At 38.7% G+C, this 13656-nt stretch overlaps 1 protein-coding gene across 2 annotated transcripts in view; it reads right to left on the bottom strand.

Moving 5' to 3' along the window:
- The window catches only part of LOC133533658 (protein turtle), a 51500-nt gene extending 44893 nt beyond the window's left edge, over positions 1–6607 (bottom strand). Inside the window, exon 1 of one of the 2 annotated variants that reach the window (XM_061872685.1) lies at positions 6372–6607. The gene's annotated coding sequence lies outside the window, so the exon portion shown is untranslated. The remainder of the gene's footprint in view (positions 1–6371) is intronic. The other variant, XM_061872686.1, reaches the window with a different exon arrangement.
- Between the last annotated feature and the right edge of the window lie 7049 nt (positions 6608–13656).

The raw sequence follows: 13656 nt of genomic DNA, 5'->3' as shown, positions 1-13656 counted from the left end.
TTTTTAATGAAGTATTTTATTTTTACCCGGACATTTTCTTACAAGCCAAAGAACGACACACCAAACCGCTAAACCTCCGACAGAATAACAACCTCGCGTTACCCACATCCAACCTAACATTATATCATTCAGGACCTCACATGATGTGCACTAAAATATATAACTAAAATCCACAAGCAATAAAATCAATAACAAAACGTAAATCATTTGAAACCGCCTTAAATAATTATTTATTAGATAAAAGTTATTATTCTTTGCAGGAGTTTTCTGAAGATACCTTTCCGAAAAAATAGAATGCTAGTTTTTTTTTAGAATTATTTTTACCTACACAGCTGTGCAATGTAATTAATAAGATTAGTTTTAAGTATAAGTACTTAAAGTATGAGAATAAATTGCTGTGCCCTTACAGGGTCTGTATACATTGTAATATATGAGCAATAAAGATGTTATGAGTTATGAGTCCCTAAACTACGTCCAAAAGAGAGGTGTGGTAAGGCACAGCACAGCCGATGACATTCCAGATCTACCACAGAGCCTAACTGGGGAAGTACCTCCACCTTACAGAAAACCGCAGCCAAATAACACTAGACCCTACGACCCTACTCATAGTGTTGTGTTCCTGCAGGCAGGATAGGGTCGACAACGCGCATGTAACTCCTCTGTAGTTGCAAGCGAACATAGGCTACGGAGACTGCTTACCATCAGGCGGGCGGTATGCTTGTTTGCCACCGACGTAGTAAAATAAACTTCTACAATAAAATAATATAATATGTTTGTGGATAATCATAGAATCTTCCACAGATCGTCCTAGCCCCAAACTAAGCACAGCTTTTACTATGGGTACTAGGCGAAGATAAAAATAGATATATAGATAAACACATACATACTTATAAACATATATGTATTGAACTTTTGCATAACGTAAATAAATAAATAATAAACTAGTCTATGAGCTGTAGACATCGCGATGAGCTTTAATATAAAAATACATCGTCGGTTCATTATCACAGCGAACTCGCAATAGTCTTAAGTGCCATAGACCCTGAAGGCGCTTAAGTCCTTTTAGCCAATATCTATTTTGAACATAACAGAGGAGAACAGCTGGACATTTTCACTCAAGAGGAGAACATCCGGACAGAACATCCGCGCAGAGGAGAACTTCCGGACATTTTTGCTCAAGCGGGGAACATCCGGACAGAACATCCGCGCAGAGGAGAACTTCCGGACATTTTTGCTCAAGCGGGGAACATCCGGACAGAACATCCGCGCAGAGGAGAACTTCCGGACATTTTTGCTCAAGCGGGGAACATCCGGACAGAACATCCGCGCAGAGGAGAACTTCCGGACATTTTTGCTCAAGCGGAAATGGAGACCTTTGCTAAAATATATAGTAAGCTCAATAAGGCTTGTGTTGTGGGCACTAGACGATAATAAGTATTATGTACATATATATACTTATATATAAGTACATACACAACATCCATAACTCAGGAAAAAATATTTGTGATAGGTAAGTAAACACAAATAAATGCCCTTACCAGGATTCGATCCTGGGACCTGCTGCTTCGGGGTCCCAGGGTCACTACCGCACCGACTAGGCTACGAGGCCGTTAACGTGTTGTTATGATGTGATACGAACGACGAAGTCTTCGCTGGATATAATGCCCGAATTAGATTATTTTAATAATTGGATTGGAGTCTTGGCAGAGTGTCATCGGACATGTTTGTCGTAAACAAAATTAAAACAATTATAAAGGCCTTTATCATAGCCAGCTAGCATTTCATCGCTGCACGAGCCACAAGGATGGTATTTTCTTCTTACCTTCGAGAATATCTAAACCTTCCGGCATTGCCTTGAGCAATGTTAAGATGTTAAACCTCCAGGTAACAGTGGGACTAGTGGGATTCTAATTTCCCCGTTTGATTTTTTTTTCGTGTTTAATGCTTGCTCCGATTTTACTCTGCTCTGCTTCGCACTTTAAAATAAATACGGAAATAATAAGTTCATATCAATCATTTCTCTGTTTGCGGCATGTTTACGCTATGCTAGGTAATAAGTAACAGCCATGTAACAACATTATTAATAAAGAAATGTGGTACGTGCAACCTTCTTAATGTTGTATTCATGCCTTTAAATTGTATCAATTTAATAGTGACATCTGGTGACGTAATAATCGGAAGTCAACTTTACACAAAAGTAGGTTGTCTGGATCCAATTAATAGAAATCGCCTCCATCTTTACTAATGTTAACTACATTTCTAAGTGTCCGCCCCCTCTTGGTCACGTTACTTTGCCAAATTCCACTTGCTAGAAAAATATTTTCTTTCCCCAAAGCAGTGAAACTAACTCCGTAATTGTAAATCTTCACGTAGGTACTATTTTTTGTGGCAATAAATTATGTTCTCCTCCCCCTCAGTTAACTACTTCGGATCAAAGGTCTTGTGAATCGAATCGAGTTTATATTTTGTGTTCTACTAGCTTTAGTCCGCGACTTCGCCTACGTAGAATATTGCCGTGACAAAATGTGTACATATAGTAGCGAGGGATCAAACTAAAACACGTTAATTTTTCACACGTCAAGTATATCTGACGCTTTAACCGCAGCGCGGTAATTGAGTAGTTACCGAACCAGACCGAGGTCTTTTTTTTATTTTATTATGCGTTTAAAATTTTGGGTCCAGTCCTCGCGAAGTGTACCGAGGTCATAGTGATGGCTCCTAGTTCGGTCGGACTGAACCCCATACAATATGCAGAGAAAAGACGCGACTGGCTCTTGTACCTGGGGGCAAGGCTCGGAAACCGATTAAATTTCCAAATCGTTATCATGTCTTGTCGCAAAACCTTTATATATCGGTTTCGCTCGAAAAACCGTTATATTTAAACCGGTTTTAATAAGAACAGTTCTTGTCAAATTAACCTGTTTAGATCAATAAAAACCGGTGTCGGTGTCTATGTTTACGTGGCACACCACCAGGCCGACCGGCCGTTTCGTCGCTCGTCGAATTAAACCGGTTTTTTAGGTTACAATAAAGTTTTTAAAACGTTCGCGTTCTTACAAAAAATCGGAGGAAAACCGAAATAAATCGGTGCTTATCGGTATTTTAAAAACGTTTCGAGCGTTGCCTGGGCGTTATCAGAAAAATGTGTACCATTTACCTTTTTTGGAAAAAATAACAACTTTTGGGATACTTCGACTCAGAATCACGAGGACACAAAGCAAAGGCACAAAGAAAAAAAGTGTCCGCATTTTATCATACAATTTTGGGCGTCAGTTTTGTGACGGTCCATACAAAATGTATGTGAAAATGCTTCAAAAACTGTAATTTTTTTCCTTTTTGCATCGATATTCCTCGCAATTCTAAGTAGAAATAACCCAAAAGTTGATGGTGTTTGGAAAAAAATAAATGGTAGGTACCTTACACTTTAAGCTGAAAATACGAGGACCGTACGCGACCCAACCGTAAGTTTTCTCCAAATCACAAATATGATCAAAATTTAGTTTTTTGTAACTTTTTTTTGTTTTGTTTTTGTCGACCGGTTTAAATCATACCGAAATTAATTTCTATATAATATTCATGTTCTATAGAAACAAAAAAAAATACACACTAGATACTTGTATTATACTTTTTACTATCCGAAAAGCTTGTCAATATTTCAACAGCCAATTATTTTTGATAAAGCCAAATGTCATATGAAAACTGAAAGCTAGTAGGAGGTCCCCATCCTCGATACCTTCGAGTACGGAACCCAAAATAAACAAAAATATGCTCCTCAGATGACCGATCAATTTCCAAAACGAAATTACCTCTTCTGCCTTTGTGGCGCAAAGGTACGAGTACAAAGGTATCGAATGCGACCCATCCCGGGAGTGCTCCACAGTTTGAATATGATGTGGGTCCGGTAAACCGAACTGTCAACATTGTATTCAAATGTATTGCGAACGTAGTTTTTAAGGTCTCGTAGTCTATGGTGATATCGGAATCCTTATATATTTTGTCGTGTCCTTCTGCATGTCAGGATTAAAATCATTACATATGAATAGGTCAAATAAATGGGATAATTGGGTCAAAATTATTTTCGTCTTGTTTTTTTATCCCAAAAAAATGTGACGGAGTGGAGCTTTTTGTATAAGATAAAATAATGTTTTTTTCTTTTTTTTTCTCATGTAAAATATAATCTACAGCTAGAAAGACATACAATAGCACTTGACTTTTTATTTATTTGACAGAAGACATAGATATAAGCGTGACAGAGTGGTCAGAAACAAGACAACGAAATTTTTTTTGACCCAAATGCAACTATGGGTTTATTGGCTCTATTTTGTCATTTCTCGAATACGATTGGTCGGAACGCAACGTTAAGCTTTATTTCCGAGTAGTTCATGGTTTTATCAATACATGAAGGGAGCTCGAGTATATCACATTGTTTAACACATTGAGTGCCGAGAACCCTCTCGGGGGTTCTCTGTTCGTAGTCGCTTTTCTCTACAAAGCGGGAAAACGCTGCGACTACGAGCGTAGCGCTACGAAAGACAACGTTGAATGTGTTAAAAACGAACTCAAATAGACGCAATAACCCCGAATGGGCCCCGTCCTACAAACCTGGAGGTCTTGGTTTCGAATCCCGTTTGGGGTATTTATTTGTTATGAATATATATGTTGCTGAGTTATGGTTAATTAAGTAGTAGTTAAAAAAAAAAATACAAAAGGATTTAATAAAAAAAGAAACAGGTTTTTCTGGGTCACTTTCGCTACACAGATTTTTTAACAATTATTTATTTATTTATACAAATATTATTATTTTTTAGACCCCACTATGAATACGGTTTAAAGTAGAAAAGTACCTTCATACTTCTTATAACACTAAGTCCGCGATAAACTTAAAAACTACTGAACGGATTTTTATGCGGTTTTTACTTATCAATAGAATGATTCTTGAGGAAGGTTTAGTTGTATAGTTGTATAGAAACGCTGGTGGCCTAGCGGTAAGACCGTGCGACTTTCAATCCGAAGGTTGCGGGTTTAAATTCAAACCTCAACTTGTACCAGTCGCTTTTTGGTGAAGGAAAACAACGTGAGGAAATCGGACTAATCCCAACAAGGCCTAGTTTTACCCTCTAGGTTGGAAGGTCAGATGGCAGTCGCTTTCGTAAAAACTAGTGCCTACGCCAAATCTTGGGATTAGTTGTCAAGCGGACCCCAGTCTCGCATGAGCCGTGGCAATATGCCGGGACAACGCTAGGAAGAAGAAGAGGAAAGTTTAGTTGTACAATTTGTTAAGGTTTACCGGGGCGGGTCGCAACTTAGAAATAAATAAAATAGATTTATTTCTAAAATTCCTCAAAGTGACTCTAACTCGCATTCGAACTAATCCTTATGTGTAGTGTCTCCATACATGTTATTAGATTTAAAAATATCACATATTTTTATAATTTTAATACATGTAGGCACGAGGCCACGTCAGCGAATTTGAAATGTTGTCAATTAACTCGATACAAGGGGTGCGTTAAAATAGCTTTGGGTACAAATTAACGTAGGTACGTTGAAACGACGAACCCCGCTGCTGTCACAGCAAAAAAATGCGTACAGGGGGTGTCTTTAACTTTTATTGTATTGAACTGGACCGGCTCTTTGTAATGGCTATGGTTTTTTAGGGTTCTGTACAAAAGAAACGCTTATGGTGTGACTCTATCCGTCCGTCCGTCTGTCTGTCACATTGTCAAATATCGCGTGTTTAATTAGATGAACCAATTTCTTAAGAATTGTATTGGTATCACATTTGATATTAATTTTAACCTCCTCGCTTGATATTAGTTGATCTTTTTTTTCTGCTGTATATAGCACATTTTCGACCATCCACGATTTATGACCACCACACATGTGAAACGTTATTTATTATATACAATATTAAACGGGTCTAGAAAAATATTGTTCTAATTACCATATACCTCATAGAAGTAACGCAACGTAACATTGAAATAATTAATTAATCATTAAACAAGTCCAATTAATTATGTTTATTAATTATGTACCAGAATTAAATATTATATGGTAAATTCATGTTGAATTTTATTTAGCTTTTCTGCCAATTAAGTATTCCTAGTTTAATACACTTGAGAGCAATGAGAACAGGTCACTTTAAATGTGAATGCATAAATCCAAGTAACCAGAAAGAAGTCTTAATGATGGCTCACACAAAATTGTGGGACACTTCTAAGCTAAAGCCGTTGTAAATCTAAAAAAATAATATTATAAACGTCCGAGTATACTATTGTAACACAATAAAATGGTCACACATTCTAATATGAAACATTAGTAATAAATCATAGCAGGTGTGGTGCGGTCCACACTAACGCCTAATCGGTTCGTACCTCGACACTCCTCGAATGCCAGCCGTCTGTCTCTTACTCGGGCTTCGCGGGTCGGGTAGCAGGCTGTAGGGCTCCGTCATCTGTGTCTCCCGGTCATGGGCGAGAGGGCGAGCGTCTCGCAGCGGGGCAAGCCGGGCACTGCCCGCCTGGGCTGCTATTGATCGCTGCGCGCGCAGGCGCGCCCTCGATGAATGGTGCCCGGACTCACGTGCTCGGTTCGACCTCACCGTCACCTGACTTACCACCGAATACCATAATTGATAGGTGAACGGTTCAGCAATTAGGAGGATGTTGCAGTTGTAATGAGGGCTACCGTTTTTGTGCACACCAGTTGGCATACTTTAGATGCTGGTCCAGAAAAAAAAAAAAAAATCTATGTTGTTTTAAAAAAAGTTCAAATTTACACAAAAGTAGATTTATCAGTACGTAATCTAGTAATCTGTGGAAGATGTTGTTGGTCTCACACTTTAGTATTCTTTGTATTCTATTTCTGTGTCTAAACCTGTGTGTTACTGTTTTTTGTCCCAAAAAAAGTAACTTAACGTTTAAATTTGTCGTTTTTTTAAACCTGATTAATTTTATATAAGTATATTTTAGTTGGCACTTTTTTTAATCACTCTTTTATTGAACTACCTAGGTATATCTAAAATATTTACCATGAATAATCAAAAATAGAAAATAGATTTACCACAATTATGAATAAGGATTGAAAATTCGCGATAAAAAAGCTTGTAACTAAAAATACTATGCATTTGACATTTTGAAAGACCTCCGTCTACACTAGCGCTACTAGCTATTAGCGGCGAAATTTAACGCGTTACTGTTAAAATTGTCGAATAACAATAGATTTATATTTTTCCTACTAACATCTTGTGTATGTAATACCATTTAATTTATAGGTAATTGGTTCAGCAATTAATTAAATGCGTATGTTATGGGGTTGTATTAAAATTGTATCGCCCTGTTTAATAATATAAATTTACCACCCTATAACCATCTATTTTAATTTTTTTATGCAAAATTTCTAGGCTTCTCTCGTCTTTTTTTATCTGGTCCGTTTCTAATAGTGTTAGATTCTTATCGTACCTACAAAGAGCTTTAAAAAGTAATTAGGTAGTTACATCACATCTGTGTCCGGTCGTAGCTACGTGATTGATACAATAATAACACAGAAAAAAAAAACGAACTTTTAAAAGAATAAAATACTGAATTATCAAAATACACATGTAAAACAGATATCGATATTCATAATTCATAATCATTTATTTGTTTATCAATTATTTATTTTTCTTGTATATTTTTACTGAGGTGTGCCAATAAAGAGTATTCTATCAATCTATCTATATGCACGTACGGCCTAAACTACACATTCACTGCCAACGTTTTCGTAGCGCTACGCTCGTAACTGCTCTCAGTGTTTTCTCGCTTTGTATAGGAAATTGACTACGAAAAGGGCACCCGCCGAGCGGGTTCCCGTTTCTCAATATGTTAAAGATAGAACTTTTAATTTAGAGACACTTTATTCAAGGGTACACTTTTTGAAATTCGACAACGAAGGGAGTTAAAAAGGTCAAAGTTTTTAACGAACTAAATGCGGACAAAGCCGAGGGCGGATGTTAATTCGCAATAAAAATAAACATACATCATAGACTGCGAAAGTCCTCCCCCCTTCTTTCTGGCTTTATCTCCGTCTAGAGGTAAAATAAACACCCCCGGCTTGACGCGTGCAATAGGGTATTTGCCTGCTATACTCGTACTCTATATCTTTAGGTATTTAAATAAAATTAAACAAACAGTTTGCACATTTTCGGGTAGACATTTACCCCCTTCATAAACGTGTACTAAAGTTACGATGCCGCTAATCATCGTTTGGCCTTTTCCATCATACCAATACGTCGGAAAGGGACAAACAATGATTAGCCGCATCGTAACTTTAGTACACGTTTATGAATAAGGGGGTTATTGGTTAACCAAGCAAATACTAAACCGCATAGACTTGTCACTGAATGACCTGGGGGCTTACCGCGAAAACCGAAATTCGCAAATTGCGGGGATCTTTCTCTTTTACTCTCACTAGGACCACATTAGAGTGACAAAGAAAAATGCCCGCAATTGACGAACTTCGATTTTCGCGGTAGGCCTCCTGATTTTAACCTAGATTATTTGATCAGGTAATGTTTTCATCTACTCGTAACTGGCTTAAGGAGCCATTCGAGGGTAGATTTTGTTTACTTTTATTTAAATACCTAAAGATACAGAGTATAGTCAAATCAGGTCCTTTTTTCCAACTATAAAAACGATAGCCAATGAAATAGGGGGAGTTACTGCAATATTCTGCCGCTAGAGTGCAGCACTAGCACGTATTGTAAGCCATAGAGTAACTTATTCATACTATGCCTTAAAACAGTTTTTTGATAAGTTTTCACTATGACATTGATTTTTTTTATACCACGACGGTGGTAAGCAAGCATACGGCCCGCCTGATGGTAAGCAGTCGCCGTAGCCTATAAACGCCTGCAACTCCAGAGGTGTTACATGCGCGTTGCCGACCCTAAACGCCAGTGCCGGATTAACCATTAAGCAAAATAAGCACTTGCTTAGGGCACCACGTCTAGGGGGGCACCAAAATCGTTGGCAAAAAAAACGGGTAGTTTATACATGAACCTTTGTGCGTCGTGTATAGGGCACCTAAACGCAGGCCTTTGCCCCTACGAGGAGGCCCATTCCATCAGGCTTGCAATATGCTGATTTTTTCCTCATACTTTACCCATTGGTTCGTGGTTGATTTTTGATTTCCAGCATTCTGCAAATCTGGCAGCCTTTAGGCCAAAGGGCCTTACATAGAGCTCAGTTTTAGAAAGCTACTTGTCTTCAACCCTACGTGGAGCTTGTTCTTCAGCCTTCTCGGAGTGTCGAATTTAATAGTAGATCTACTTTTGTCTTCATTTATAATTATGTTGTGTCCGAATTTCGCTCTCTTGCAACTCGGCCTTCGGCTTCGCACCGAAGTCTTAACAGATTTTCGAGGATCGGAATTCGTCACTCATGCTGTCCGAGCTCTTGCACACCAGATTGGTTTGCGACGTATTGCACACGGCCAAGCTGCAGATCCGCGATCGTGCGAACTAATTGTCAAAGTTTTATTATTAAAAAACTGATGACGGAATCAAAGGCTAATAAAGTCCAGGTTCGGGGCCCCACGAAGGTCGAAAACCAAAAGCATACGGTTTTATTTGAACCAAAGGTTTCCTTTAGCAGAATTAATCTTTGTTTTCCTAAGATGTAATTAAAAAGTGATGCCACCCAGATTTTAGATTCAGGTTTATTTCAGCTTCGGCAAAGTCGGTCAGTCGGAGGTCAATAACTGTTTAAGTTTAGGTTCTAAGTTACGTTTGGTATCATTTTCGACATAATCTAAATGTAGATCATACCAAATTTCATTCAAATAGGTGCAGCGGTTATTAATTCCACCCTCCTTTACACATCCTTAGCGATGATTTTTTAGATTAAAACTATCCTGTCCTTTCTTGGGACTAAACTAATTATCTCTATACCGAATTTCAACTAAATTGGTTCAGCGGTTGAAGCGTGAAGAGGAATATTAAAAAAAATGAAAATTTTACATGTTTCCACTTCGGAATGGTGTCAATGTGATACCATACTCGTAAATGAGTTCGGCATTCCCGATTTATACGAAAACGATACCAAACATAGCCTACTAGCTTAACTGATGTAGATATCAAGATTCAAGATAAAGTTGAGAGCCCACCCCCTCCTCTAAAAATGTACACTACAAAACTTGGTGGCTCCACTTCTTAACTAAATCAACCCTTGGGTCCTAACTCCTAGGTGCCAATCCTGCCAAAGGAAATCTTCGGTTCGAAACGCCTATTTCATCGGCTGCAACTAACTCTAATCAAGTGCCCTTTTGAGCGAGGCCAAATGCCGAGCAGCAGGAGAGCCATGATCACATTGGTTCGATTTCGTTAGGTCTTATTCATACTCGGCTTTTTACTTTATGCAAAAGTTAGCCTTAAGCCTCACATTTTGGCTATGTGTCCAAATCCAGGCTTTCGTCTCTCGCGGCTGGGCATTATGCCTTGTTTACAATTCGCCATTGGTTTTTTTCTAGCGCGCCGCCATCAGACTCTCCGGGCGTCTAACCTTATGAGGACCTCAGCATTCGGCCTCATTCACACAATTTGTCAATTCGAAGTTCTGCTTTCTTGAAGCGCGGCCTTTAGCCTCATACGTAAAAGCGCCGATCGAACCGCGCTTTCAGCCTTATGAAGAGCTCATCTTTCGACTTAGTTTTGTAAGACACTTGGCCATAGATTCTTGCCAGAGCTCGGCCCTGCTGAAACTCGACCTTTGGCCTCACATGAATGCGCTTCTCAGAAAAGCTCTCTTTTCAACCCTGTGTGGAGCTCGACCTTAGTCCTCGCTTACACTGGGTATTTTTTCAGTCACAAAACCCAGCTCTCTCGCAACTCCGCCTTTAGGTCTTGCTCGGAAGCGCCAAGGGGGCATTCCGGATCTTCAACCTTATGAGCATGGCCGTTGGATTCGTTTTTTGACTATTGCCAGCATTGGTTCAATTCTAAGCACTGTTATCCTGCAGTTCAGCCTTCGCCCTCGCACGATTGCCCGCCACGGTAGAAACAACTGAGGGTTAACCGCGAACCACGTGTTGTCTCCCCGTCGCACATACGAATTTACAATTGCCTCTGGGCCTCAGTCCTTATGTAACTTTCGGGTTACTTTTGGTCATGTTACTTCTAGGGTTTATTTTTGAAGTGATTAAAGCAGGTTTTAATCACATAGTTAGCCGGAAAGGCAAGTACACAATCATAGATATAGGTAATTTCAATCATTTAGTTCACGCATGTTTTGATTAAAGTGACATTAGGATGGCGACTGCACCAGCATTACTGTTGCAACGTTACTGCTGCAGCACTGTCAATTTCCTTGATAAAATAAGTAATGGATTGAAAATACAAATTGCAGCAGTAATGCGACCATGAACGTCACTTAGTTTACCAAAAAAAAACAATGTTGTCAATGTAATCTGGATGAGCCTAGGCAGAGGGGGCACCAAGATCTAGAAATGCTTAGGGCATCAAAATTTCTTAATCCGGCACTGCTAAACGCGAATGAATCAAGGCGGTTTGTTTACAGACCCTATCGCGAAACGCGAAAATGGAAATTTCGTTATCTGCTTCTCTATCGCACGAATATGCGAGAGTGATAGAGGCAGATAACGTAGTTTAGATTATTGTGTTTCGCGGTAGACCCTCAGTATGTGCTAGTGGTGCTCTCTATGCAGAGTTTTGTGAAATATTAAAATTCACATGAAAACAGGACCAGTGACGTCACTGTCAAGTCACCTATTTTTTTTAATTCTATACAATTTATTTAATATAAATTGTGCCTTAAAATAATCAGCTGTTAAGTTTTTCAAATTTGTTTTTCCAATTCCAAACCTATATCCATTACAAATTGAACCGAAAACTGTAACCGTCTGTTATGGTTTACGGTTCAATTTATAATGGTTAATGGTCAATTGCAATTAACGTTCGGCCAACACTGACGTGAGTCATCTAAGGCCGCACCAAAGAGTGGGTCAGTATACTCTAATAACGCGAATTAAAAATTGCCTACTCCAGAGCACGTCGCTATGGCCGAAATCGGTCAGGAGAGCATTATCATCATGTAATTCTAAAGTGTTATAATCGTGCTTTCAATAACTGATTTATTACTTATTTTAGTAATTGTTACAATTATTTAAGTCATCATATCGAATCAGAATATCGAATTTATATAGTTGCGATAAAAATAAATTAAAGATCTTTGCTAATAGGCAATGAAAGAGTTAACGCTCTCAATTAATAATAAAACGAGGAGTCACAATTTTTTCTTCATTGAAATAATTTGGTATCGATATCGATAACACGAGAGTCGATATTTAATGAATCACTAGCACTGGTTGGTGTTGGCCAAACGTTAATTGCAATTGAAAATTGACCAGTACAAATTGAACCGTAAACCGTTACGGACGGTTACAATACAATTCATTCAACAGTTACAGTTTTCGGTTCAATTTGCAATGGTAAATATTCAATTGCATTAACGTTTCGGCGAACACTGGCACTGGTACATCTTTTTCCCGAAAAACCGAGTTTAAAAATAAATTTTCAAGCCGTATACCATCAGATAGCGTTTCATCTTTTCTCCATCCACCTTTTGTATATTCGTAAAGAACGCCAATGCATTGTTTGTTCGAGACTGCGAGAATTCGGGAGCGTCACATTTCATGAGAATACGAAAGCGCCGCAACATGTAGAAATATGTAGATAACTAAATACCTAATAACTCAGCCTATATACGTCCCACTGCTGGGCACAGGCCTCCTCTCATGCGCGAGAGGGCTGGGGCTATAGTCCCCACGCTAGCCCAATGCGGATTGGGGACTTCACATACACCTTTGAATTTCTTCGCAGATGTATGCAGGTTTCCTCACGATGTTTTCCTTCACCGAAAAGCTAGTAGTAAATATCAAATGATATTTCGTACATAAGTTCCGAAAAACTCATTGGTACGAGCCAGGATTTGAACCCACGACCTCCGGATTGAAAGTCGGACGTCATATCCACTCGGCCACCACCGCTTCAACTAAATACCTATTGAGGCTAATCGAACGGTAACAAGGGGCCAATTCGACTTGATTTCGTGACATGGGACCGTATAGTTGTGCCTAAATTGGGATATTTTTTATTATTGTTTAATTACGGAATAGATAATATTTAAAAACAAGTAATTAAGGTGTTAAGATGACACTTACCATAAAGTATTGTTTTCTTAAAAATATAGATTTATTGTCTTAATCTAAATCGGCAAGTAACTATATCGTCAAATTTAATTTACACTTCAGAAATCACTTATTTTAGAATTTTTTTTTATACCACGTCGGTGGCAAACAAGCATAGGGCCCGCCTGATGGTAAGCAGTCACCGTTGCCTATGGACGCATGCAACTCCAGGGGTGTTACATGCGCGTTGCCGTGGTCGTTTAGTTATCTATCTTTTAAAGATCTTTCCAAGATCTTAAACGTGTCTTAATCATTCTTCGAATCGGGCCGTTTGACAGAAATGAGTGCCTTTCATCCCTCGGTTAACAATCTACTATAGCATTAGCAACGCCACGAACTGTTATAGGTACAGCAATGTGAAACTGCGTCATTGGACTATTGGCGCCCGATCCCAACCTAAATCAAATGGATAAACAT

This window comes from Cydia pomonella, unplaced genomic scaffold (genome assembly GCF_033807575.1).
Source record: "Cydia pomonella isolate Wapato2018A unplaced genomic scaffold, ilCydPomo1 PGA_scaffold_191, whole genome shotgun sequence".
Taxonomy (NCBI): Eukaryota; Metazoa; Arthropoda; class Insecta; order Lepidoptera; family Tortricidae; genus Cydia; species Cydia pomonella.
The sequence above is the reverse complement of the archived record's forward strand: the minus strand, read 5'-3'. Positions and strand labels throughout refer to the sequence as shown.